The sequence below is a fragment of the Globicephala melas genome, chromosome 19, assembly GCF_963455315.2.
Source record: "Globicephala melas chromosome 19, mGloMel1.2, whole genome shotgun sequence".
Taxonomy (NCBI): Eukaryota; Metazoa; Chordata; class Mammalia; order Artiodactyla; family Delphinidae; genus Globicephala; species Globicephala melas.
In genome coordinates, this window is record NC_083332.1 from 60,298,056 (window position 1) to 60,325,185 (window position 27,130).

The 27,130-nt window shown below is 50.4% G+C and overlaps 1 protein-coding gene across 1 annotated transcript in view; it reads right to left on the reverse strand.

Annotated features, from left to right (window-relative positions):
* Nucleotides 1-27,130, reverse strand: part of C19H16orf95 (chromosome 19 C16orf95 homolog) — a 521,908-nt gene that overhangs the window by 117,281 nt on the left and 377,497 nt on the right. The window contains 1 exon segment of the mRNA XM_060289339.1: nt 9,287-9,371. The gene's annotated coding sequence lies outside the window, so the exon portion shown is untranslated.

Below are 27,130 nucleotides of genomic sequence, written 5' to 3' on the forward strand. Positions count from 1 at the left end.
ACTGCCTTCTGCTGATCTGCAGTGTTTCTCTGTGTCTCAGGAGTCCCTGTTTTAGGGCAAGCACACAGGGAGATGGGGGTGACCCAGATGACACAGCAGCTTAAATGCGGCCCCAGCGTGTCCCCACCCCGGGGAGACAATGCTGGATGGAAAGTCGGGTGGATACACTCATTGCGGCCAAGTGGGGACTGTGCTCCCTGAGCAAGTGCTCTGCAGACAAAGGGAAACTGAGTCGAGGAATGTTAATTGCTTCTGGTACCGTCCCGTTTAGCCATGGATTAACCCTTATCAGCAAGTGGCTTCTTAAGTCTAATTCTGTCCCAGAAGGGAGGCTTGGCCTGTGCCGAGCTGAAGTCGGCCCTCATTTCCCAGGATTACCTGGCCAGTGGGGTCCCACACTAATCCCCACCTCATTTTAGTTAATTTCAACCTCCTGCACAGACCCTTTCCCCGAAGCTACCAATAAGAGACCAAAAAAAAAAGAAAGCCCAGCTTTGCTTCCTCCTCCTGTCCTTGCCCAGATTTTCGGAGATAAGAATGAGCCTGGAAAAGCCACCAGCAGACTCCAGAGCCCCAGAGAAGTGGACAGACTTTCCCCTGGGGAAAGGCCGACGTCCTCTTTCTTCCAGGCTGTGCAGAGGCGCCATCTGTGCCCGTCGCTGGGCAGGGGCATGCGTTTGGACCTTGCAATCCCCTGGGTTAGCTGCTCTCTGAGCCTTGCTGGTTGGGGACGACCAGGACCCCTTCGTGGGGCCGAGTTGGGGCTTACAGCCTCTCCCGGGTCCCGCATGGGGCAGCATGCTCGGTTGCGATTATTCCTCATGGTGGAGAGTTGGTCCAGGACTTTTTCCGGGGTCCCACTAGGGACTGCATCTTCTTTCTCTCCTTTCCTTCCCCAGCTAGCATGGGGAGCAGATTCTACAGGAATAACCAGGACAGGCCTGTGAGTCTGTGCCCTCCTTGCTAGGGATCAGCTCAGGGCAGGGGGGCGATCACACTGAGTCTACCCTCAGTGGGAATTCACGGGGAGGGGGCAGCGCTGCAGCTGTGTGAGCTCACAGATGACTCGGGGCCTGAAGCAGCCAGGTGCCTGGGGAATAGATTACGCCCCCCAGATCGACTCCTAGTGGCTGAGCTGGGGACTTCGGCCAGAACTGCGGGACCGCAGGGAGAGCAGAGGCACCCCCATGGGGGAGAGGTTGCACTCTCCTCCCACTGCGTTTTTATTAATACGTCGCTCTCTATTTGAATTTCCTCCTGTATGCAAGAGAACAAGACAAAAATTCAAAACACCTGGTAGTTCAAAACTTACTCATTAAAAAAAAATCCTGCTAATAAAGATGATAGCAGAAAAGATGAAGTCCAGATGAACCACAGCTGCTGGTTCAAGTGACAAATTCGCATCCCTTTCTTCTCTGTGAGTGGGGAAAGGGGAAGGTATCAGCGGTTTAAAGTCGTTTAATGCAGATTTCCATCGTTGTTATCCTAAGTGGAATCATTGTTATCGTTGTAATAACATTTACCCAGCGTGCCTGCGCTGGGTGCCCTGCATATGGCGACCACATTGTCTCACAGAAGCCTGGAGCTTCCCGGCCCTGACAAGGGGGACGCTTCACAGGGCGTGGGGAGGGGGCTGGCGGGCAGGACGCATAGGCCTCCCGATTCGGTTTGGCGGCGTTTCCCAGAACCTCGTAGACTCTTTGCAGCAGAATACTAGACGCCTGGCACATCGAATGGAAGGGGACTCTGCATTTGTTTAAACAAATGCTGCAGATTACTCTTAAGCACATGAAATGAGTTTCCCCGTCGATAAAAACAGACAGATGCTAACGCCTCCCTCACAGCATTACTGTTGGGGTGTTCAAGGAAGACGATCCGGGCAAACAACAGGACAAGGGCACTGATTACTGTTAAAAGTCAGCAATTATTATTATTATTGTGGTTGTTACTGTTATGGTTATTATTGACAAGCAAACCCAGGCCCAGAGAGGGAAAGCAACTGGCCCAGGGCCACACGGTGACGAGGGGGCCAGCACCCACTGTGAACCCCACTTCGGGGCTCTCCCCAGCTCCACATCCCCTAGCGCCCAGTTTTCACTTCCTTATTGTGTGGACCAACTCCGGGCTGAGGTGGGGGGTGCTGAATGCTGAGTCCCTTCCCTCATCTGGGTTCCCTACAGGCCCTCCCCCAGAAGGCATTTCCTCTGCTCCCGACAAGAAGAGAACATTTCAGGGTTCTCCCTGTTAGAGGCGTGATGACTCTCTAGATGTTTAGGTTCCCATCAGCCGGAGCTCCGAATGGGGCTGACGTGAACCATCTCAAGGCAGGAGGTTCCAGCAGAATGACCTTGTGGCCATTTTCTTAGGGAAAACAGGCCAATCGAGGCTTGATTCTTCTGGTTCCCACACACTGCAGTGGGATGGGGACGCCAGTTTGGCTGCACGATTCTGTCCGCATTCAGAGTTTTTTCTCGCTCATTCCGTAACCCGATCAGGATTCCAAGCCCATGTGTGTTGGGCTGTAGCTGGAAGCCCAAGCTCAGGGCTATAACCGCGGCCTTCAGGCCTGTCTCAGTGACCCAGGCAATTTGGGGGTCAGTTGAACAGAAGCGGGCTGCGAGTTCACAAGAAGGCCAAGTTGTGTGAACAAAATGCTTATGAGATTCCCGGGTTCACGTCTCGCCTTGAGGCGGCCTCACAGGTCTCCCCGGCAGGCAGCAGCAGGCCAGGCGGTGCAGCTGTCGACGGGGAAGAACGATGAAAGGCTGGCCAGCCAGCGCGTGGGGACCATCGGTGGATCATAGGATCGAGTGGTTCAGAAACGCAACACGTCGTGTTCTCTTCCAGTAGTGGGCGGAAAGCTCTGGGTAAGATGAGAAGCAGCTTGAATCCGTTCCATGGAAGATTCCAGGAGGGGTTAGCGTTCTCTAATTCCCACTGCTGATTCTGCCCTATAGATTTTGTCAGGCACTGGGGGCTGAAGCATACCACCTTCCTCATTCGTGGGTCTTCCATCCAGGAAAAACTAGGAAATAATGGGAAACTTGAAAGAAATCCCTCAGCACGTGTCTCCACACCAAAGAGGCTGTGCTGTTTCCCTGTCTGGAACCTCTGAGGAGCTTGAGGCCGATGCACCCACCAGATGAAGAGTCTGGAGGCTAACATCTGCTCTTCGGTCAACTGCACCCAAGGGCATGTCCAGGAAAGGCTAGTTAGGGTGGACTCTCTCTGGTTGCCTCTGTTTGGTTCTGGGTCAGTTACGGCCTCCGTGGTCACGGTCCATGTGGTCTTGGCATCTCAAGAGCGTGAGCTCTGGAGCCAGGTTGCTCCTCCCATCCCTGCTGTGTGTCCTTGGAAAGTCAGTTAATGTCTCTGAGCCTCAGAGGTTTACACTCTTCATATGTAAAGCGGGGATATTAAAAGTACCACATCACTCGGCTGTGAAGATGAAACGCCGGGGGTGGGAGGGAGAGTGATGTATGTAAAGTGCTTCACCCAGTGCGGGGCACAGAGTAAGCCCTCTTTAAGGATATGTTGCTATTATTGGTGTTATCATCCTTATTCAGATAGTACCCATTAGTAAGCACAGCTGTGATCCCAGCTTCTGTTTTGTAGAATAGAAAGAGCCAGAGGTGGGAGAAGGCAAAACCAGGAAGAGAAACTCGTGGGGAAATGTCCCAAGTCTTTCTGAGCTCCTCTGCTCCATCTGTGAGTGGGAGGAGAGGATGCACCTACTCTAGTTGGGTTGCTGAGCTCTCGAGAGGGAAGGGGTCAGTGGCAGGCCTCAATGCAGGAATTATGTTCTTTAGGCAAACCTCTGGGACCTTTCCCTTCCTGGGTTGGTGCCTCCTTCTGACCTCAGAGGTGAGTTTGGCCAATCCTTTGGGCTATTCGTGTCTGTCGTGTTTGAGATCCCCAGAAGCTGCCCCAGGACAAGGATTCTAATGTGAGTTGTTTATTTGGGTGGTGATCCTAGGGAACACCAGCAGGGGAGTGGGCAGGTGGAGAAGGGACCCAGAGAAGGGACAGAGTCAACTGGGGAGGGTTGGAGGTGTCACTATCAAGCAAGTTCATCTGGGAAATGATGTAGAGCACAGACCTCAGGATTGTCGCACCCAAGGGAGGGAGCTGGGGTATTGACACGCCAACCCCCATTAGTCACTGACTGCGGGCTACTCCTGCGTGGGGGGAGGGCGGTTAATTCCCTGGAACTCTGTCCCGCCATGCATGTGTGTAGGCAGAACGGACTCTGGGGACCTCGGACAGCCCTCCACCAATGAGATGGGAGTGCCGAGAGCTGGAAGAGGTTAGGCAGTGCCCCGATGGTGTCAGCTACGGATCACTCAAGAACATCGTCTGCCTTCCTCTAGCCTACCTTGACTTCTTCCTCTGTTTTATTTCTTTCGTATTTATTTCCCAGTGTTGAAATGCTGCTGCCCTGCAACTCTATTTTCAACTTATTTTACTGAGTATATCTTGTGCCCTGTGTAGCTGGTAAGTTCTCTTGAGGGCGGGAACACGGTTTCCAAATGCTCAGATAACAGGACACAAATTCCAAACACAGATGTGTTCATGGGTTTCCTCTGTCCCTTGAGGCCACTGCAGAATATTCTAAAATCGCCAACACTGCCTTTCTCTTCCCAAAGGAGAGTCTTCAGCGAATGAGCAGCTAGGTCTATAGCATAATAATGGAATGAGGGGCTGGGGGGAGAGGAAAGCGGCTCAGGGCTCAGAGGGGAGTTTGGGAAGGACTTTCAGCGCGCACAGCTCTGATGCGGCATCTGGGCACACAGGGAAAGGAGGACAAGGAGGGTGTTTCCAAGCATGCTGTTAGGGATGGCAGGCCCAAGTCCCTTTGTGGTTTTAAAGAAAAGTAAGTAAAGTATCGGAGTTATTCTGAAATTACTTTTGATCGGTATACTGTGTATTTGGATTGCAATGGATTCTCGAGACCGAACTACGTAGATTCTGGGCTTAGATAAGGACTCCAGTGTATTTTCCAGAGGGCAAAAATGCACATGCCATAGGTAACCAGCAAATGCTTGTTGAATGAATTAGTGGATGCTTATGAACGTTTAGAGCTGGAATATGCCTGAGAGGCTCTAGTCTAGGTGTGTGACGCTCAAACGCCTCTGTAAAATTTCCAGATAAGACGCAAGATGCCCAGTGAAATGTGAATTTCAGACTAAAAAAAGAGTACCTGTTAAAGTATAAGCATGTCCTCAGTACGACATGGGACAAACTTACATAAAGCTGCTAAATCTGGCAGCCTAGCTTTAGGAAATGTGCCGGTCGTGGAACTTAATCAAGTGCAACAAGCCATCGGAGGATCGGGAGAGCCGGGGAGTGGGGATGTTTCAGGATCGGTGGGCACAGGTCCTAAGTGCATTTCTTTAAAAAAAAAAAAAAAACACAACAAAATCATCCTCTGGGCAAAACAAAATGCACCTTTTAAGCTAATGTCCTTACTTTAAGTAAGGAATCTGAAATGCAGAGGAGAGGAGAAGCAAGGAGCCTGCAGACCCCAGGCAGTCAAGGCAGAGACGAGGCTGGACCCAGGTTCCTCCCCGGCAGGCCGCTGTCCCCTGCCCCACAACACAGGGCGGGGTGTGCACGTGTCTAATGTGTGGCTTTTGATGCGCGCCCGCCTTCAGAGGGCAGGTGATGGGCGAGTATTCAGGGTAAGAGCAATTTCGTGGATCACCAGGTGTAGCCAGTGCACATCCCCCCGAAGACCCTGAGTAGACCCCCTTGGTCTCCTCTTGCATCCAGCAGACACTATGGCTTTTCTCCCAGTGCAGCCAGCTGGTATTATTTTTCTTCATTTTTGCCATTTGAGGTGCTCTTGATGAAGGTACAACAGTTGGGATATTAGGTAACATATTCCATATCTCGGGCAAGTTATCCTGCCTTTTGAGTCTCATTTCCCTCATCTGAAAAATGGGAGGATGTCAGGTCTCTCTGATCTCTAATGAGGGGGACCGGTGCACCCCACTTTGCCTGGGAGTGTCCTGGTTTATGCCCGTTGTCCAGTGTAGTCATCAACTGCACTCCCTTTGTACCCTCCAAGCCATCCTAGTTTGCATGAAAAATGAATGGTACACTCCTTCCAGGCAGTGGTGTGCTGGAGTCGCCCAGCATGGGCTCTCCAGACCTGATGACTATGTGTTCCCAGTGAGGTCCCACAGGTAGCTTGAAATCAGCTACAGAGTAGTTACACCACGGCCATGAGCAAGCACTGCTTCCGCCCAGGGAACTGGCTGTTAACACTAGTCAGCACACCACTGACTCTGCTCTCATGGTCGACAACCACGTTACATACATGTCTGGACAAACTGCCAGGTAGTCAGTGAGTGAGCATTTGACTCCAGAATCCATTTTATTTTTGTTTTTAGTTTTTGGCTACGTTGTGTCTTCATTGCTGCACGCAGGCTTTCTCTAGTTGCGGTGAGCAGGGGTTACTCTTCCTTGCGTCGCGCAGGCTTCTCATTGCGGTGGCTTCTCGTGTTGTGGAGTATAAGCTCTAGGCGCGTGGGCTTCAGCAGTTGTGGCACGTGGGCTCAGCAGTTGTGGCTCCGGGCTTTAGAGTGCAGGCTCAGTAGTTGTGGTGCACCGGCTTAGCTGCTCCACGGCACGTGGGATCTTCCCGGACCAGGGCTCGAACCCGTGTCCCCTGCATTGGCAGGCGGATTCTTAACCACTGTGCCACCAGGGAAGTCCCCAGAATCCATTTTTAAAAAGATATTTTGGTCCATCCATGTTGTTGCAAATGGCAAGATTTCATCGTTTTTACGGCTGAGTAATATTCCATTGTACAAATGTACCACATCTTCTTTATCCATTCCTCTGTCGATGGACGCTTAGGTTGCTTCTGTATCTCAGGTATTGTGCATAATGCTGGGAGGGCAAAACGGGTGGTGGGGGTCAACAGTATGAGACGGAAGGAAACTAGAGTTCTGGTGGCGAGCATGCTGAGTGTGGACAGAAGTACAAATGGAATCCTGCACACATGAAACTTATATAATGTTATAAACCAATAAAAATTTTAAATAATGAAGAAAGCTACTTTGGTGACGATTGAGTTGACATAATCAGTGTTCTAGTTCTTCTGTAACTGACGCATGAATATGTCCACTTAAGCCAATGTCTGTCCTGGTCCTCAGTGGTTATAACGCTGTGAGAGCAAAGTTCCCTGGCTTTGAGTGAGTTTTTCTGTTTCATCCGTCAGTTTGGTTGGATGGACCTGGTTACTGTGGGACACAGTGTCTCAGCAAAGCTGAAAGCCCCAGATGCTCTCGAGGAAAGAGCAGCCTGCAGTTGGCTATTCCGGGTCGCCCCCTGCTTGGGTGGCCATTTCACCTGACGCTCTTCTGAAAAAGTGCATTTAAAATGCAGCCCTTGTCACGTGTGGAGAGGCTGCAGGTGAGGCTAGCTTTGCTCCTGGGCTTCCTTCCCCGTGTCTAGGCCGACAGACTAGGAACTTTTCCCTTGAGATGGGGAGTCTTTTCCCCACCCCACCCTTGGGAAGGGGTGCTGATATCTCCCCACCCTCCAAGAAGGCATGCCTGAAATATGCTGTGTGTGCCCTGAGCACAGCCACTCACAGAGCCACTCCTCCGACCTCTGAGCTCCTTACGTCATCCGCAGGGAGCCCAAGACCCAGGGGTCATGGATGCTAAAGGCAACACAGAGGGTGAGCGCCGAGGCTTCAACTCCCAAGAGGGGTGAGATTCAAGCAGCCTAGAACATCAGAATGGTGAAGGCCCTTAGGGGTGATAAAGTTACCCCAACTCATTTTACAGATGGGGAAACCAAGGCTGAGAGTGGGCGGGGCCTCCAGGGAGGCGTCTGGACCTGGTTCCCCAGAAGACCTGACGCCGATGAGACACAGACACTTAGAGCACCGCACCTCTTGGGTCCCAGTTTGCTCATCTACAAAATGGGGAGATGAAGTGTCTACAGCTGAGGGGTTTTGAGACTGAAATGAGATAAAGCCCGCAGGGTGCGCACAGAATGCGATGGTTACGCAGCATGGTACTGGACCCACGCAGTTTGATGATCAGAAGTTTGCTGTTATTGTTAGTTGTTGTTGGGGTTTTGTTTTGTTTTGTTTTGTTTGCAGTGGCTGTAATTCACTGCTTCTCAGAATCTGTGATCCCCCTTCTTTCCTTCCTTCCTGCGAGGAACCTGAACCTCCTAGTCATGTGATTTGTTCAGGCCCCAGGTGGTTTGGAAAAATCACATACTTCAACGTGCTTTGACGCCGTTATGGATTCAAGAATGGGGCTGCAACATAAACCCATCCAATCAGAGCAAATCTCGGGACTTGGGTTGGGTGAGGTGGGGGAGACACCCCGTCTCCTCTCCTGTAGGTGAAGAAGGAAGCGTGGAATCTGGTGCAGTTGGCAGCCACCTGACCACCTCGAGGGAAGTCATTGTGTAGGTGGAGCTGCCCTAGAGAAAGAGAAGCACAAGTCTGGTGGCACTGTCAACTGCTGGAACAAACCGAGCCTGAAGCTCGCCTGACCTCTGGATTCTCCACTTACATGGGTCCATAAATTCAAATTAACGCTTAAACTAGTCTGGATATGTGCTCCTTGCACCCTAATCCATTGAAATCCACTGCACCTCTGCAGTGAGGCAGTGCCAGAGACTTCCAGCTAAATGAGACAGTGTACGGTGAGATAGAGACAGTGCAAAGCATCTCCTACAGCACTTAACACATACAGGCGCTCCACTGAAAATTCTTAGCTCTCCCTTCCTTCCATCCCTATTGTATTCAAAGCAATTTCAACTACACCGTCTAAAGTTAGATTTCCAGACTGCTCACAGAAAAAAGGCTCTTTGGCCTGGACTGTTTGGGGCTTTTTCAAGTAATTGCATGCCTTGGCAAATCTTAAGACGATGCCTTTATTCCTCCCTTGAGACGGAGTATGTGACACACAGACCCGCTTGGAATGCAGTGAAGCACCAGAACACCAGCCACAGGGTTGAATTTGAATCTGGGAACTGGTTATGTTCAGTTAGGATTTTAAGAGCTGCTCTCCCCCCATTCCGCTTGCTGCTCGGGACTCAGAAGCAAAGACAGGGGTCCAGCTGAACGTCACTCCTTAGGCCAGCGGGCGGCTCTCCCCTCCAAAGTGCAGCTCAGGGACCCAGGCCTCTCCCGCACTGCAGCTCTCACCTCCTGCAGCAGGGGTTCATGACCTGCACCCTTGGACCACGGGGAACCCAGGAGGTCCACGAACTAGGATGGGAAAAACATTCTACCGTTATTTGCACTAACCTCTCGCTGAATCATAGATGTTGCTTCCGACATGAATGCGGGCAGCAAATGATGGCAGCGTAGCAGCACCAAGGAAACTTCTCCCCTGCAGAAATCAGATATTTTCATATCACATTTCCGTTGTTGTGGATACCTTGAAACTTTGTCTATCCTCGTTCGAAATTACAGTCGACATCTTGTTATTGAATGTATTTGTCAAGAAATGCATACATTACTATATCACAGATGTTTACGTTATTGCAATGCTCTTCTGTGACCCTAATATGCTGGTTGTTATTACTATTATTATGTAATCATTATGTCCCCACATGTCAAATGTCCCTGTCATTCTCCCCAGGGAGACTGTGAACTCCTTGATGAAAAGGGCCGTGTCTGACCCATTTTTATTTCCTGTGTTGAGCACACGGTTGAGAATCCAGTAGGAACCTAGCAAATATTGGGCCAAGTGAATAATGAGGACGTACAGTTACTTCATGACACTCTTGTCATAAGCAAGGTGAGGGGCCTTCTCAAGGGACATGCTGGGACATGCACTTAAACGTGGGCCACATCCAAAACCCTGCTTCCAAGTGAGGTTTGCCTGCTCGGTCACACTCGTTGAAAATCAGTCCCACAGAGGTTGGGATTGACATGTATGCACTAATATGTATAAAATGGATAACTAATAAGAACCTGCTGTATACAAAAATAAATAAAATAAAATTCAAAAAACAAAAAGAAAGGAAATCAGTCCCCCCCACATACACGTGCACACATGTACAGGCACACACATGTACACACATACACACAGCAGCCAGAAGCTGCCCCCGGCCTCCAAGGAGAATATTTATGATTTTTAATAAATTGGGACCACGGCTCATTAAGCTCCTCACCCGCGCCCCCGAGGCCCCTGCAGGGCCCTGACGGTTGACTTTTCATATCTGAGCGCAGTGAGGCTGCGCATGCCACACCGATGAACTCACAGGGGACCCGGCTCTGTCCCTGCCGCCCAGAGAGCGCTCCTCTTTCAAATCAGATTAAAAGAAAACAAGAGTGTGGCCCATCCCCAGTGCGAGGAGCACGGAATTGTGTACTTCACTGAAGGAGGAATGTGGCCCATTAATTACTATTTGTCGTCAATTAATTGCTATTTGAAATATGGCCCCAGCTGTGAGCAGCAGGGGAGTGACAGTCGTGTGCTTACGAGCCGGTGTAATTCATCCTGGGGGCGGGCAGGGAGGCCCACGGAGGTTTGGGGCATTTTTGTCGGGAGAGGAAAGATCCAGCAGCACGTTTCCTGAACTCATGAGTAACAATGATAAGTGAGGGGCTTGGGCCATCGGGGGCCCAGGCCAATGTATCCCATGCAGTTTAGAGGTGGGTCTTGGAGCCGGCACGGTTTTCTGGGGCAGTAACTGAACATTCCTGGCCACTGACGCCAAGGGCGGGCTTGACGTGGGGGGAGGTGTGGGGCAGCAAACTCCTTCCCTGCGGTGGGTTAAGGGACCTCATGGTCAAGAGACATTCACGGGCCAGCTGCTCATGCAGGGGAGGAAGGAGCGGGGTGGCAGGGGGGTGGGGGGCGTGATTTCACTCCCGTGGGTCCCCACCCCGACCCCGATCACCAGCCCAGGGGCCTGGGCAGTGACTTAGGTTAGTCAGTGAACTCAGGGCCAGCTGGTCCCAAAGCTTGGCTGTGGGGCTGAGTGTCCAGCAGTGCAGTTATTTCAAGTGTTAAGACAAGAGCGTCCCTCTTTGGGGGGATTTTTGAGTGAAGGATAACAGACATAGGGTAAAAGGGCGCAAAGCTTAAGCTCTATAAACTTTGCAAAGCGGACGCGCCTGCGTAACCATGACCCGGCTTGAGAGCCAGACACCCGCCAGCCCTCAAGGCTGTCCTGTGTCCCCACCCAGGTCGTTCCCCCCAACAGAGGAGCCCCCTGTTCTGGTCGCTCTCGCAGGAGAGGTTCTGGCTGTTTCTGAGCCTTTGACCGGGCTGCGACCGTTCCTCTCACTTAGCATAAGGGCTGTGACGCCCGTCCGGCCCGCAGCGTGCAGCCCCGACTTTCTCACTGTGAAACGGCAGCACTTCTCAAAGCCTTTGGTCTCAGCACACTTCCACTTTCTTTATGTCTACGAATGTATACTGAAATTTAACAAAATGGAGAAAGTTAGAAACATATTTATTAGCTTATTTGGAAAAGTAATAAACACACTACGTGTTATTATAAATAACATGTTTTAATAAAGATGACTACATTTTCAAAACATGCAGTGAGTGGAGTGCCCTTGTTTTGCCTTTTTACAAATCTCTCTGTGTCTCACTCAACAGAGGAGAGCTGGGCTCTCACATCTGCCCCTTCATCCCGTCTGCTGCGATGTCACGTCACGCAGGAGTTCTTCTGGAATTCTCCTCCAGATGCTCTTGCGATGGGAGTATGAAAGCAAACGGATCTTGGTGATGTTATGAAAATGCTCTCTCAGATCCCCTGAAAGAGTCTCGGGGACTCCCAGGGTCCCTGCACCCCACTCTGAGACCCTCTGCTGGACGCTATTCCGGTGTGCGAATACGTCACAACGTATTTTCCATCCTCGTGTTGATGGACATTTGGGGCCATTCTGAATGAAGTTGCTATGGACATTTCTGCGCGTGTCTTTCGGGACCCCCCCACCCACACATACACACGCAGTTTTGCTGAGCACATACCTAGGAGCGGGACTGTTGCGTCCTAGGGTGGCTCAGATTAGGTTCAGCAGCTCTTCCCAAACTGTTTTCCAAACTGGTTGTTCCAGGTGGTACCCACCCCCCTGACCCCAGGCAGCATATGAGGGTGCCAGCTCATTTTTCTCCTCTTTTATTAAAAGTAAGTGATCTTATCACAGCATGGTGATAGTCAATGTAGGGGAAGAAAACTTGTGAACACGTATATTTTTAAAACCTTCCGTTTGGAAATAATTTTAGGTTTTCAGAGTTGCAAGATTAGTAAAGAGAGTTTCTGAATACAGTCCACCCACTAAAGGTAACTTCACACCTGACCCGTGGACCTTGATCAAGATGGAGAAACCAACACAGCTACAGTACTAAGACACGACCTCACTGGGATCTCTGTTTCCCACGAAGGCCCTCTTCATGCTCCAGGATCCCATCCAGGGGACCACGTCACATCTAGTTGTCACATCTCCTTAGGCTTCCCCGTCTGTGACGGTTTCCCAGACCTCCCTTCTTTTTTGTGACCATAATGCTCTGAAGAGTCCTGGTCAGATCTTTTGCAGAATGTCCCTTATATTGGGTTTGTGTACTGTTTGCTCATGATTAGACTTGAGGATATGGATTTGGGGGAAGAATGTCACAGAATGGATGTGTCCTTCTCATCCCACCTATCAGGAGGTGCATGCTGTCTGAATGGCTTATCATGGGTGACGATCACTTGATCACTTTGGGCGACGCCTGCCAGCTTCCTCCACTGAAAGTTCCCTGTTCTCCCCTCCCATGCTCTATCTGGTTAGGAGAGAGTCACCAAGTCCAGGCCATATTTAAGCTGCACGTCTTGGAGGGCAGAGTATCCGAGAATTTGTGGACATACGGCTACAGCCGTCACAGCAATCGATAAATCTTTCAGGGGAGACACTTTGAGGCTCTGCAGCTATCCTGCTTCTCTTAAATTCCCACCTACTAACTTCAGCGTCATCGGTAGATCTTGCCACAGCAACTCTTCCTAACGATGATTTCTGATCTCCCTCATTCCTTGTACATTTATTATGTGGAATTCTTTTGTAGGAAGGATTTGTCCCTTCTCGTCCATTTATTTATTTATTCAATCATCTATTTATATCAGGATGGGCTCATGGACATTTATTTTGTTGTTCGGGTAATAACCCAATGCTCTCATTATTTATTTTGTTGTCAAATGGTTCCATTTTGGCCACTGGAAGATCTTTTGGATTACTGACTTCTGTGCCCTCTTGACACTGCCCATCTTTTTTTCAAAAACACACACTTTAATTTCTGGCACTACCAGATGCTCCAGACTCATCTTGTATTTTCCCAGCACAGCCTTCAAATCAGATCTTCAAGGGGCTTTGAACCAGGTCCCTTTTCAACCTTCTCTAAAGTTATACTGCTTATTTACACGTGGAGAGTATTGTATAGGGTATTCTCATTTCCACAGGGTAAAAATGAAATGTTTTGTGTCATCAGTGGTTGAATGTGTGTTTTATGCTCTATCTTTATGACGTAATCAAGCATCTGTTTTCCTGGTAACTTTCTTTCACAATTATAATGCTTATTGATAAAGCAGGTAAGGATTGCTACACGGTGGGGGCACCCTGTGGTTGAGGATCTGTAACACTGGAGTCAGCAAGCGGCTGGTGGGGACGTGGGCGGCGGCAGCTGAGTGCACAGACACTTCAGGCTTCTCCGTGATTGGTGTGATGTATGTTGACCAGGTCACTACACCAGCGTTTGGCCATTACTGCATCAGAAAGCAATGCAATCACCCAGGGTGACTGCGCTGGCAGACGGGACTCTCAAATATAAACCCCTAGGAATTCTACCCATTAAACATTCTTCATACCATCCTCGACATGGGTGACGCACTGAGTGGATAATTACACAATTTGGTGATGATGATTTAGACCCGTGACGCGACTCTAAACACATGTAAAAACATAGCTGGTGTTGAAAATGGTGCTGAGAATTCACGGCACGGCAGGGCCATGGCTCTTTTCTGCGGGAATGGAAGGCTTCCGATTTCACTCCTGACCAGTGGTCACTGAGCTCCTGAAGCCATACTTTTGGGTTCCTCCTGAGCCCCCAAATGTCAATGCTCTTTGACACTTTTCCCTTGAAGTGAGCAGTGTGACCTGGGCATGTGGGCCACCTCTCCATTCGGGTAGGAGGTCACAATCTGCACACACATCTGCTCTCCGTCCCAGAGAAAGGCGCTGACATCTGAGGGACAGAATGGCATTTCCATGTTGGTTGCTATGGTGTTTTTGGCAGGAAAGGGACTAGAACGGGTCTCTCTCTGGGGAGGGTATCTATCTTCTGATATAATTAGCCCACGTGAATCTCACCTCCTGTGGTTCCCTGGCCCAGGAGCTGTGCATTTGTCAAAGGGCTGTGATGGGACCCCCCACCTTGCAAGGGCGACATGGGGCTGAGGAATTTGCATCACCAGGAGCCCGCCTTGGGGGCTCTTCGTTCCTGATTCATGACCTAAACTGCCCACCTCAGAGCCGCCTGCTCTGAGCAGCCTTATTCAACCGGAGCTGAAGCCATTGGAAACGAGAGCTTATGGAAACTCAAAAATCACCATCAAAAATTTTCTCTCTTTCAAAGGCTGGATCTCAGTGAACGCCTTTCAGTTATTTTAGTGAGTCTTGTTGAAGATAATTTGGGGCAAAAGGGCCCATCAAAGCACTTAAGGAAAATGCGTACAGCAATGCAGAAAGCGTTCTTGTATTTTAGCTCCTCTCAAGCTAAAGTTGAAAAAAAAAAAAAGCTATTATTTATTCAGTGCTTTCCAAGTGCTGGCGTTCGGCTAAGCTCTTTATGTATTTGAACCATATGAAAGTGCTAGTTTTGTAAATGAAAACAGGTCGAAAGTCAGTACTTTATACGGTTCAAACTAAGAGCTTGCCTCATTTCTTGCAAGTCTGTGAGACAGTTGGGAACGTTCCCATTTTATGGACGAATGAAGCAGAGGCTCAGAGAGGTCAAGTAACTTGACTTCGGTCACATAATTAATGAGAATGGCAGAACGAGTATTTAAATCCATGTCTACATGACTCCAAAATTCACACCTGAAATTACCACGACACAGTGCTCACACTGCACAGGTTAATTTCTGTGAAGTGCTCAGAATGGTTCTTGACACAAGGTAACTGCTACACAAGCAAGGCTCAATAATAACAAATCACAAAAGCATTTTGTATTCATTCCATTAATTACAGCATTAGATCCTAGTCAGCTACTTTGCATAAAATCCTCCATATATGGCTATGTTTGGGATTTGCCGAAAAATCTCCCAGTCCCCCAGTCTTGCCATAAACCATGCACATGGCCCCAAACATCACCGCCTCATGCATCAGAGAACATTGTCCGCCAGATTCTTGCATGTAGAAATCGCCCACAGACCCTGGTCAAATTATAAATCTCCATTTTTCTTTCTGAAAACGTGGAAGCCATTACAGGGGCTACGTTTTCTTTTTTCATTACAGGCTTCTAGAAACTTAGAAATGGAAAGTTCCAGGGAGAGCATCTGGCCTATCAGAGCATCTTCCAGGAACAGAGGCTGGTGACAAACGGTCTGCATGTTAATCCCATTTGCGCCCCAAACCAGCTGTGTGGCCTCAGGAGCACCTCCGACTTCTCTGGATATGTCTATCTGTCTGTGACATGGGGGTTGGGCCAGATCTTTAACGTTCTTCTTTAGACCCAAGGTTCTATACAATTATACGATCTCACCATGAAACAATGAATCCTTGTGAAATGCCATGTTCCCATAGAGTTGGACCTCATGAGAGATAGCCATCAGCTTCTACTTAAAACCATTTTGTTGTCTACCCCCGATACCAAAACCAGACAAAGACACCATCAAAAAAGAAAATTACAGGCCAATATCTCTGAGGAACATAGATACAAAAATTCTCAACAAAATCTTAGCAAACACATGAAAAAGCTCGTACACCCTGACCAAGTGGGATTCATCCCAAGTTCACAAGGATGGTTCAACATATGCAAATCAATGTGATGCGCCACATAAACAAAAGAAAAGACAAAAAACACACGATCATCTCAACAGATACAGAAAAAGCATTTGACAAAATTCAACATCCAATCATGATAAAAACTCTTACCAAAGTGGGTATAGAGGGAACATACCTCAACATAATAAAAGCTATTTATGACAAACTCACAGCCAACATAATACTCAATGATGAAAAGCTGAAGGCGTTCCTGCTAAAATCTGGGACAAGCCAAGGAGGCCCACTCTCACCTCTTCTATTCAACAGAGTATTGGAAGTCCTTGCTACAGCAATCGGACAAGAAAAAGAAATAGAACGTATCCAAATTGGAAGGGAAAAGGTGAACGTGTCATTATATGCAGATGACGAGATACTATTTATAGAAAACCCTAAAGACTCCACACAAAAACTACCAGAACTGATAAATGAATTTAGCAAGGTAGCAGGATACCAGATTAACACACAGAAATTGCTGTGTATTTGCACACGTTCCGAATGGCTAACACATGAACCCGGAACAAAATTTACAAGGTACAAAAGGGTTTTCAGTGCAAAACAACTCCCCTGCCACCACAGTCTCTGGCCACCCAGCCTCCCCTGGAGGAGACTCGTGAAGCCATCACTCCCTCGAGGGTCCTTCCAGAGGGGGTCCCTGCGCGGGAAAGCAAATGCCCTCAACGTACAGGGTGCAGTCAGCCCACCTCATGTCCACCCAGCCATCTGCATCTCACCCGACCCCCGGGCAGCTCCTGCCTGTGTTGAGACAGACATCTCTGCTGTCGTCTCTGTGTCTCTCTTTGCTTTGGAAACTGAGTCCAGCTCCTCAGACCCAGACCTGATGGACCTCCCTGCATCCAGAGGAGAAGCAGCTGGGAGAAAAGGCCAAGTTCAGGTAGGGTGTGGAAACGGCAAATGCAGTTCACTCCCTTCAAGAGAGAACCCACCAGGAAGGGCGGGGAGCATCTTTTCTGCAGCATTTTTTATTGCGTGTTCATCTAAAGCAAGTACAAGTGATCCCGTTTGGACTGGGAACCCGGAAAAGCATTAACACTGCCAATGTCTCCCACGAATCCATGACTGGAGGCATTAATGCAACAAGCTTTGCACGTGGAGTAGATGGGAAATTCCTCACCGCAGCCCACACGCCCTCTGGGGTTTGGTCCTGTCCATCTCCACGGCCTGACCCTAGAGCAGCCCTGCCCTGGCCTCGGGGCCCTTCCTCCTGTTTCTCCACCACTAGAACCTTTCCAGCTGGGGTTTTCGGAATATGCTGATCAGTCTCAGGCACTCACTCTTCCCTGGCGATTCACAAAAGCAGCTCGTTTCCACCATCCAGCCATCACTCCAATGTCACCACCTCAGAGAATGCACCCCGGCCCCTGGGCCTAAACTAGCTAGTGCAATCAAGGAACTGAATTTTCATTGGTTTGATTTTAATGTATTTACATTTAAATGGCCATACATGGCTAGTAGCTACCATGGCTACCACACTGGACCCATTAAACCAAACCGGGATGACAGTGCAATGGCTCAAAGCTCAGACTCTGGAGCCAGAAGACCTGGGTTCCAATCCCAGCTGTGTCCAAGAGCAGATTCCCTGACTGCCTGGTGCCTCGGTTTCCTCATCCTTCTTTTTTTTTAATAAATTTATTTATTTTTGGCTGTGTTGGGTCTTCGTTTCTGTGCAAGGGCTTTCTCTAGTTGCGGCGAGCGGGGGCCGCTCTTCATCGTGGTGCGTGGGCCTCTCACTATCGCGGCCTCTCTTGTTGCGGAGCACAAGCTCCAGACGCGCAGGCTCAGTAGTTGTGGCTCATGGGCCCAGTTGCTCTGTGGCATGTGGGATCTTCCCAGACCAGGGCTCGAACCCATGTCCCCTGCATTGGCAGGCAGATTCTCAACCACTGCGCCACCAGGGAAGCCCCTCCTCGTCCTTTACATGGGGGATACAGCAGTGCCGATATCATAGGGGTTCTGAAGGATCAAATCAGCTGGGGTACATTAAGCACACTGCAGGGGGCCTGGCATGCCATGGACTTTGGGTAAATATCAGCCATTATTTTGAGTTACGCTGGAGAGATGGTGGCTGTGACTCCACCATGGGGCTGTTTATTTCTAATTGGGTGCTTCAAGACCTCAACGACCAAAATAAGAGTGGATTTAGGTGGGATGAAGGGTCAGTGAGAGAAGGTATTCTGGAGTTAACACAACACTGACAGCTAGCGACAGTGGGGGCTCCAAGGGCTCAGGGTGCCGTCTGTTTAGTGTACCACCTGCGTCTGAGCACCGTGGTTGGGGGCCTGGCTGGGGACTCTGACTAGATGGGTATCTTAGGAGCAGCAGCCTCGGCCTACAGGGGCAAATCCACCTCCTTTGACACACCAGGAAAGACTTCCAGGGGAGGAGGGGTCATCCAGTGCAAGACCTCATGAGTTGGCCAAGAGAGCAGGTTCACCTGGGATGTCAGGACCCAAAGGGAGCAGCGTGGTTTACCCCGGAGAAGGGGTGTGTCCGCCACAGCCCTGCCACCTCTCCAAGCCCCTTTGCCCCAAATGGGACATCAGGTCCTCCCACCTGCCATGCCCCCTGCCTCACCTCCTTCCTTCTAGAGGCAGGGATGATGCAGCCTACGTCTGGAAGCAGCAGATTCCCTAAAAATGGCCTCACATTTTCCCTTTCCAGGCCAAGCAGAGGAGAAGGATGCTCTGAGTCACAGCTCTGCCTGCCCCTGACCAGGCTGGCCAGAGGTCCTCCCTTGTGTGCAGAGCCAAGAGGGTAGCCTCAGACGTTCCTGCCACATCACCGGCCCCCGTGTCTGTCCTGCGTCCGCAATTGCTAGAGGCTCCCAGCTGGTTAGGGCTCAGTCTGCATTTCCCCACTCATTCCTTGGGGCAGCTCCTCGCTCCAGAGCTGTCCACGGCCCCAGCCTCCACGAGCGCCGTCCCTGCCCTACTTCGCACGTAGCACATGCGTGTCCGGCCGTGAACATGTAAGGGAGCCCTGCTGCGTTTGAATTCTACGAAGCACCGTCTTAGTGGCTGTGTATTGGTGACTTGCTTCCTTTGCTTGCCACCGCGTTCACGAGTTCATCTGCGGCCATTCACCGCGTTCACGAGTTCATCTGCGGCCATTCACCGCGTTCACGAGTTCCTCTGCGGCCATTCACCGTCATTCTTATAGATGGCACCACCGTCACCCACTGGAGTGACTGTTCTTACATATTTGTGTTGTTTCCAGCTGGGGCACCTGATGATCACGCTGCCGTGGACTGTCTTGTGCACCTGGACCCGGGTTTCTCCAGGGGATACACCTGGAATGAAATGTACACAGCTTCCACTTTCTAGATGATTCTAAACTACCTCTCCAAGAGGCATCCTGGTGTGTGTGTTTTCCATCTGCGATCAGCCTCCATATAACGTCTACCCATTGGTTCAAATTGTGTCCTCTGAGATCCAGAAGGGCCCTGCTTCTTCCTGCCCTCCTTCCCTCAGATAGCAGACTTCCCAGTGCATTAACAGATGCTCAGAAAAACACTGTGGAATGAACGAGTGCATGAGTTCAACTGGAAAGTGGTGTGTCCACCCTCCTTTTGTATTTGATGGTCAAATTCTTCTGACCAGAGCGATGCTCGCCTATAAGGCATCTTTGTGCGAATTAGGTAGGGGCACCCCCTCTGGGTGGGAAAATTGCAAAAAGTCACCGCTCTGCTAGAAGCAGTCCCAGTGGTTCATGTCATGGCCAGCCGGACCCAAGCTGGCTCCAGCCCCCTTGGCCTGGTGCTTTGGTGAAACACACAACAGGGCACAGCCTGCGGGAAAGGGCAGCCCCGCGTTCACCTGCCTCCCCGTGGTATCAACACTTGTCCCTGCTAATCAGCGTTCCTCCTAAACGGCTACTCGCAGAAGGTCACATAATCCCCCCAACCTTTCTAGTTCCCAAGAAAGCAAATTTTCTAAACCATGAAGACAGGGACGTGGAAGTGAAAAATATTACAGAACTTCTGTTTATCCGTGAACTTGAGGGAAATGACAGCCACGGATGAATCCAGCCAGGGACGTCCCCAACCCCATTTTTAAGGCTGAGCCTAATTCTAAACCCTGGAATCCCCTCTGGCTTCTGTTCTGGAGTCTCAGGCTGGTTGCCCAGGCAGGCGGCACAGTGACACACAGAGATATCATCACACCACGGCCCCCACGGCGTGCGGGTGCCGGTAATTTCAGTGTACGATTTCCAGAAAAGAACTTGACTCAGACCCAGTGGTTTGGAATTAACCTGCTCAGTTCACCCAACTTGGGAGCAAATCAGATTCCACATTCGGGGGCACTGTCTGGGCTGGAGGCGCCGCAGAAAGTCGATGGGAGGGAGTGGAACTTCTTAGCAAACGAAGGACACGCTGGGCAGCCCGAACCCTGCCAGTGTTCTCTACAATGGCGTTTTATTGCTACATCATGCAATTTCATGACAAATCCTGGGCTGCCCTCCCACGCCTCTTATTAAGTTATTTCTTTTTATTTTGCTGGTTTTATTGATGATGTCATGACATGGCCCATCAACCTTTAATTAAAACCATGGCCGCAGTGTTAGGCTTCCTTTAAACCGTGAAAGCCAGGGCTTTGGAGAGGTCCCTGTGGAGCGTCCCGATCCTCGGGAGCAAACAGTCACTGTGCGTTTCAGGAGGCACCAAGAGGTTCCCAGAGGGGCTGGGGGGTGGAGGGACTGCTGGGTGCTATGGGCTGAATTGTGTCCCCCGGAAGAGATATGCTGAAGTCCTGATGCCAGGGACTTCAGAATGTGACCTTCCCTGGCAATCGTCATCACAGATGTGATCAGAGATAAAGTCAAGATGGAGTGGGGTGGACCCTAACCGAACACGGCCGGGGTCCTGATGAGGAGACAAAGGCACAGAGGGTCAAGGAAGGATCCCTACAGGTTGCAGAGGGAGCACGGCCTGCCGACACCTTGATTGCAGACTCCCACGCCAACCAGACAATAGTCTGCTGTTTTAAGACACCCAGTCTGTGGTTCTTTGTCATGGGGCCCCCGCAAACAATACACAGGGTTTGGTTGGATCTCGCTGGGTTCCAGCGTGCCAGACCAGAGGCGGCAGGCGTGAGGCAAGTCCCATGTTCCCTCCTTCTGAACCCCAAGCCGGGCTTCCCCAGCGGCATTCCTGCCCTGGCATTCAAAGGCATCCTGTGCATGGCTCGGCTCTGCGGGTGGCTGGGTCAGACCCAGCCCTGGACACAGTTATGATCTGAAACCTCAGCAGTTGGGGGAAATCAACACAGCCGGCTAATTAACGATAGGAAGGCGGCTAGGGAGGCTCTGAGAGTTCCCTGGGTTTGATCTTGTCTGGGCTCCCCAAAAGCGCTTTGGAAAACCGGGATGGCTCCAACATGACGGCTCACTTTCCCTTTATGCAGCACAAAGTTTAGGACCCTGACGTTGGGACCCCTGGACGTGTGCGAGTGTTTTTACTGAATCCTGGGGGGGGAGCCTTGGTCTCCGTTTTCAGGAGAATAAGTGGCTGGGCCCGAGGTCACACCGGGATGTCCGCACTGCCGTGACAAGCATGCTGGTTGTCTGCGGTTACAGATGTGGTGTGTGTGTGCATGGGGGAGGGGGTGAGTACATGTGTGTGTGTGCTTGTGAGACAGGCATGTATAATTATGCCCCATGAGGAAGGTGACAGACCCGCACTCTCGTTCTCTCCCTGAGGTTATCAATGGTCATTTTTCCTTTTAAAAGTTTCTTCTCACTGAATAGCTTCTGTTTCCTTCCCATTGCTGTTTGTGTTACTGTGGTAAAATGCACATAACAAAATTTGCCTTTTGACCATTTAAAGGCGTACAGCTCAGTGGCGCTAAGTGCATCCACAACTGTGCGTGCCCATCACCTTGACCCAGTACCCAAGCAATTTCGTCACCTGAAAAGACCCCGTGCTCGCTGCTGCCACTGCCCACCCCCCAGCCCTGACACCCACACTTCTGCTCCTTCTGGTGCCACGGCACACGTCCCCAGGCTGAGAGACCGGGGCGGGGGGGAAGGCCTAAGGGAGAAGGTGTCCCTCTTTTACTTTTCTTTTAAATTTATTAATTTATTTATTTTTGGCTGCGCCGGGTCCTTGCTGCTGCGCGCGGGCTTTCTCTAGTTGCGGCGAGCGGGGGCTACTCTTCGCTGCGGTGCGCGGGCTTCTCATTGCGGTGGCTTCTCGTTGTGGAGCACGGGCTCTAGATGCGCGGGCTTTAGTAGTTGTGGCATGCGGGCTCAGTAGTTGTGGCTCACGGGCTCTAGAGTGCAGGCTTTAGTAGTTGTGGTGCACGGGCTTAGTTGCTCCGGCAGCATGTGGGATCTTCCCGGACCAGGGCTCGAACCCGTGTCCCTGCGTTGGCAGGCGGATTCTTAACCACTGCGCCTCCAGGGAAGCCCCGAAGGTGTCTCTCTTCCTTGTCATCCTCCACTGTGGCTCACTGTGTAAGTGGCCAAACTTATCTGATTAGGCAGATTAGGGCCAGGTACACACCAAAGGGTCCAGCACCTGCTTGGACCCAGGGCCGTGTTCTCTGTAAGAAGTCATGCTTCAGATGCTTAATCCAGCTCAGACTTCAGGGCAGTCCGGGGTGAGGGGTGTGGTGAACTCACTCTGGCCCACAACATGCTCACAGTGTCACAGGTCAGAGGGCACGGTGTGGGATTTAAACCAATCACCAGCTCGCAATTCTATGGACAATTATCCATGACGCATGTTAAAAGGCCAGTGAGGACAGGACCCAGTCACCACACACGTCCTCCTGTAAGGGCTCATTTCTTACAAATGCACAAACAAATAAAATAAAAAGCCTGTCTCAGGATTTGGGTAAAATTATGAATATGCTTAGTGATACAGATGCAGTAAGAACAGCTTTCAAGGGTACGGGGATGCCTGGTGATTTAAAATAAACGGAGCTGGGTTAGGGAAGAAAGAAAATAGAATGTTTCAAACACCAAAACCCCCTAAATTCTCATCCCAGGAAGTCAGTGACCCCATGGATGGGCAGTTGGAATAAAGGGTCACTTGGAATGAGAACCTGAGACCGTCTCTATTACAAAGAAAGCAGAGGCGTAAGGGAATACCAATTGGTAACAATTAGAGCCGGATCAGATAGGTGGGGGAAAGTTCAGATCCCCTCTGGGGTATATTTATGTATCCTCTCTAGAGCACAAGGCTCGTTAACCTGGGACTGGCTATCGGCTTCCTCCATCGGTGACCTGATCCAGTCCCCCTGCAAGGAATTTCAACTGTGGATGACTTTCCTCCACATGAGCTGTGAACACATCACAGAGGACAAGTTTCCCCAACTGTGTGAAGCACTGCAGACCCAATGGCCTACGGGGACCAGGCAGGTAGTGTGGCCTAGGGAGGCGGATGGGGGCAGGCAATAAGGAAGAGGGGGGACTTGGCAAACTGAGAGCGCAGGGCTTGCCCAAAGTGGACGCCACAGCTGGGCTCCGGGCTCTTGTTTCCAGACGGGAACACTGGCCTGCTGTGGCCAGATCTTCTGAGTTTATCAAGAGCATCAGGCTGTGTGGATTTACACATGAGCTGTCCTCCTTTTTAAAACATCGAGGGCCAACAAAATATTCCTGCAGCAGTTGAAGACTCCTGGACTAAAGTCACAGGAAATGACAGTGACTTCTCTGAATGCATCGACCAAAACCTTCTTCTGCCATAAAGGGGTGGCCTTTGGTGCTGGGCAAAATACAGGTCTGCTCACTGCCTTCTGGCTGGGCCAGGGTGCATCCCACCCCAGACCTTCGCCCAATCTGTGCCTCGTGCCAGGAGGCCCTTCTTGCCCCTCTCTAAGTGTAAGTGGAGTATGAAGCCACGAGGTGAGATTTGCTTTATGATTTGCGAGGAGTCTGCCCGTGACTTGACCATGGAGATGGTCTCCAGTTCCCCAGCTGGCTGGTCCACCCACCCTAGACCTTGGAGTTCCAGTACTTGGTCCCGTCTCCAAGGCAGCTTTATTCATTCACTCACAAGAATTGACCAGATGCCTTCATGGTCTCAACACTGGGCTCTTTGGTGGCATTGATCTAAAGCTCAGCCTCCAGTTCACCTGGCGAAGAAGCTGACACAGGTCTGATGCACGAATGGTGGATCCATTCGAATCTCTGGCAGGGTCTCAGCCCCTGTGTATTTATAAAGGTCCCACTGAGATGGATGTTCGTTTAAGCCTGAGCGCTTTCTATGAAATCTTCTTATCCAACGAGCATCTCTCCCTCAAAATGCCCGAAACTTGTTTCTGTTCATTTGATACGTGGGACCACAAAAAAAAAAAAAGGGTACATTAGAGATGACCCCGTAAGGTCAGGGACCACATTTCAGCACCTCCGATAGCATGTTATTCAAGAAAGGGCTGTGACGATGGATGTCTCCACTTTCAAAATGACCAGGTTTATCAGCGTGAAGCTCTCGTTAGGAGAAAATCATCAGTTACCTGGTTTAATAAGCTAACAGCACGTGCATCTAGAGAGGTTCAAACTTGAAACCCACATGAATGAAAAAGACGCAGAACTATGGTGGGGTCCAATCGCCCTGGAATACGGAGCAGAGCTCACCACAGCCGTCACCTCTGCCCTGGGATGGAAACACGTCCCACTGGGTTCAGCTCCAGCAACTTCTTGCTGTGCAGTGGGTGTGATACAATTCACATGAGCAAACAAAGCAGCCCAGGTAACAGGACCGGCCTCGGCCTCAGCGTTCAGATGTTAATCCACCTAAGCCCCTGCGGTTGATAACCATGACATTCTGGAAACCAGACACCGTGGCTCATTACAGAGCAGTGGCTTGTGCCCTGAACTCTCCCCAGTCCCCGGGTTCAAATCCCAGAGGCCGACTTTAGTTCTAGATTTTCTTTTTCTCTTTTCGGTGGGACACAGTGTAACCTCCACTTCGTCTGAAACCCTTGGGCCAGGGTCACCTTTCAGCAAAATAGCGGCACCCTGCACATGGTCAGTGTTCATTTTTCAGTTGTCATCCCCAGTTTACCTTGCAGAACTTGACCTTTAAGTGAGTAACAAACAGCTACTGAAATCTGCCCAGGACTTTTTTGTTTTGCAGGCAGAACAGCCAGTACACCAGTCCCGGCAGGAAAGAGTGGGGTGTCCACTGCAGAGTAACAAGCTTTTGAAAGACAGATCACACACCTCCTTGGGCACATAACATGAAAACAAATGACCCCGGAACAATAGCACGCCGTCTCTTTGGCTGTGGGAGTAATGTGTCTATGTGGATGGCTTTCCAGGAGCGCCTCACAGGTACTTTGCATAAAGTGAATCTGGTTGGTCTCCTTGGCCTTATCTTTTCCCTGCCAACTTCAAAAGCTGGAGCGAGCCCTGTCCCACAGGGTAAAGTTTCCAGGGTGACAGATGCGAAGAGCAAATCGACTTGAGGTCAAAGGCAAAAAGAAAACAGTCTCTCATCTGATTAATGGTTTGAATTTAATTAGTGGGGAAAAGCGCAAATCATACAGTTTGTGACTTGGTCAAGCCCCAGGTCCCTTCCTGCAAAACTGCAAAACAGAAGAAGGGTCGGTTGGGCTGAAGGCTGACCTTTCCGAGATGCCTGCCGCTTCGTGCTGGTTTAACACGAGTTAAGTGCGAGTGGGCGGGTTGGTGATGTTCCAAGCCAACAGTGAAAAGGTGGTTTCCAAGGTTGTAAATGTGAACGCTTTGGCATATGAAATAAAATTTGAAAATATGGCAGCAGCACCATCCCATCTTCTAACCTACCACCCTGTGAAATGTGAGGGGCTTGGTTTTCGAGTTTCTAAGAAGTCTGGATTTAGAGCCATAAAGGATTAAAGCAGGTAGGGAGGGTGCCTTTCCAGGATTAAGTTCAGTTATTTGCATTTGCATTTGCTCATGCGTTCATTCCACAAGTATCTGTTGCTACTGGTGCCGGCAGCGGGCTGGGTGCCAGGGATAGGGATTTAGACAGGGTCCTCCTGAGAAGGAACTGGGGGCCAAGGAGCCAAGGGACTCAGCTAAGACCACACAGCAAAGCCGGGCGGCGTCTCCAGGGCCCAGCCACCACCCTCACTGTCATACAGGGGTCCCCAGTGGCACCCCACTTACAGAAACCAAAGAAGTCTTCACTCTTAAGAAGGGGAAATGGGCGAACGCATACTCATATTTAAAAAGAGCTCTATTTCAGAGTCACTTCTACCCTGGATGCACCTTAGAATTAAGCTGGAGATCATTACAGAAAGTAAAGAAGGAAAGAGACTCCGACCCCTCCCAGACCGGCCCAGCCAGGATGGCTTAGAGGGGGCACTTGGGCACCAGTTCCTCTCAGAGCTCCCAGGGAGCCTGGGTGAAGAGGCCATCCATGGCTCAGGGAGCTTCAACACAGGGCTGCTCTGGGTGAAGGCCAAGTTAGTCCATCACCATGGTGTCCGGGCACCATGTTCAGCAGCCTCCTCCCTGGTGGAGAGCGTGGAATCTCTTGTTGTCCAGGTCTGCAAGTAGAGCCCTGAGTCACCCCACACCCCCGTCCCTCTGCTCCACCCCCAGTCCTGTCCATCCCGACCTCCTAATCCTGTCTCCACTCTCTCCACCCGCTCTTCGCCCAGCTCCCCACCCCAAAGCCTGACCTGGGCTTCCAGGCTTGAGTGAGAATGATGTTTTGCTATTCTTCCAAGATCAGTCTCATTATTGTATTTCCACTTGTCTTACGTCTTACTGATCCCAACATCCCCTTGGGTCCCTCCAGTTTGGGTTTCCATTTCCTAATTATTTTAAATCCTAGGACTTTTCCTCCATTCTGAAATGGATAGCACAAAGGCATAACAGCTCCAGCTGGGGGATTCTATGTCTGATGTTGGAGAAACAGCGTCTTCATCCTTTACCCTTGTGAATGATTCACAGAGGGACCAGTGCCTTCCTGTGCACTCTAGATGAGCTTCCGTATACACACTTCCCATCCTTAATCATGTCTTCAAACAGAAAGGTGTAGCAAAAGGCTCAAAAAATCCTCCATAAATATCTGATTAGTGAATGAATGAAGGAATGAAGGAACTGCAGAGAGCCCAGATTCTTAGGGCAGATGGACCTGGGTTTGAATCCTGCTTAAGC